This window comes from Corvus brachyrhynchos, unplaced genomic scaffold, assembly GCF_000691975.1.
Source record: "Corvus brachyrhynchos isolate BGI_N302 unplaced genomic scaffold, ASM69197v1 scaffold68, whole genome shotgun sequence".
Taxonomy (NCBI): domain Eukaryota; kingdom Metazoa; phylum Chordata; class Aves; order Passeriformes; family Corvidae; genus Corvus; species Corvus brachyrhynchos.
The window spans coordinates 1494623-1495695 of record NW_008240039.1 but is presented as its reverse complement, the minus strand read 5'-3'; the positions used below and the strand labels follow the sequence as shown (position 1 = coordinate 1495695).

At 56.4% G+C, this 1073-nt stretch overlaps 1 protein-coding gene across 1 annotated transcript in view; it reads right to left on the bottom strand.

Annotated features, from left to right (window-relative positions):
* AGRN (agrin) overlaps positions 1-1073 on the bottom strand; it is an 85113-nt gene that overhangs the window by 38446 nt on the left and 45594 nt on the right.

The window sequence follows — 1073 nt, the reverse complement described above, 5'->3', positions numbered from 1 at the left end:
TCCTGGGATAAACTCTGCCTTTCCCCCATCCTGAGCTGCCCTCACACCCCTCTGCCTCTCTCCTGACCCACACAAACCTTCTGAATCCAAGGAATGTTTGCAGGGTGCTTGGGACTCCCATCCTGCTCTTTATCCCTCCCTGGCTTCCCAAAGTGCTGGGAGAGCCCTGGAAGCAGCCAGGGCCCCACATCTCTAATCCAGGTTTAGGCTCCAATCTAGGTTTATCTGGATGCCCATCTCTAATGAGCTGAGCTCACTTCAGCACACCAAAACCACGGGGAAAACAGGTGCTGACTGCTCCTAATCCCGAAGGATTTTCCCTCCCATGCCAAGAACCTGGGGAGCACTGATTCCTTGTCTGCAATTCCAGAAGCACCACGGGATATTCCCACCCTTTAATCCCTGGAATCCCTGCACTGAGAAGGGCAGGAAACAACAACAATAATCGGGACCTCCCCGTCTGCCATCCCCACACCCCATGGGAATGGTGTAGGACAGGGTCCCAGCTGGATTTGTCCCTTTTAGCACAGAAATGAAGTGACCTCCACTGTCCCAAAGCACATCCCAAACCTTTCAGCTCACCCAGGAGCCCAAATTCCTTCAAGCACTTCCAGGTCCTACAGCCCTCCCTGAGCTCCTGCTGCTTCCCAGCTAAAACCAGGAGCTCCTGGAAGCTCCAATCTTATTCTGCACCCTAAAAACCCCGGAGGCTCTGTGCCAAAAGCACAGCCAGGGGCCTCCAGGGAGCAGCAGGAGGGACAGGAGGTGGCACAGATGCTGGAGCTGCTCTCTGGGTCAGTGGGGCTGGAGCACAAACACCCCGAGGGAAGCGGGGCCTTGGTCTCAGTGTCAGCAGCTGTCACCCAGAGTGACCTTTTGCTGCCCAGAGCGACCTGTTTGTGCCCAACCAGACCCTTCTGCCGCCCAGAGTGACCTGTTTGTGCCCAACCTGACCTTTCTGCTGCCCAGAGTGACCTGTTTGTGCCCAACCTGACCCTTCTGCCGCCCAGAGTGACCTGTTTGTGCCCAACCTGACCTTTCTGCTGCCCAGAGGGACCTGTTTGTGCCCAACC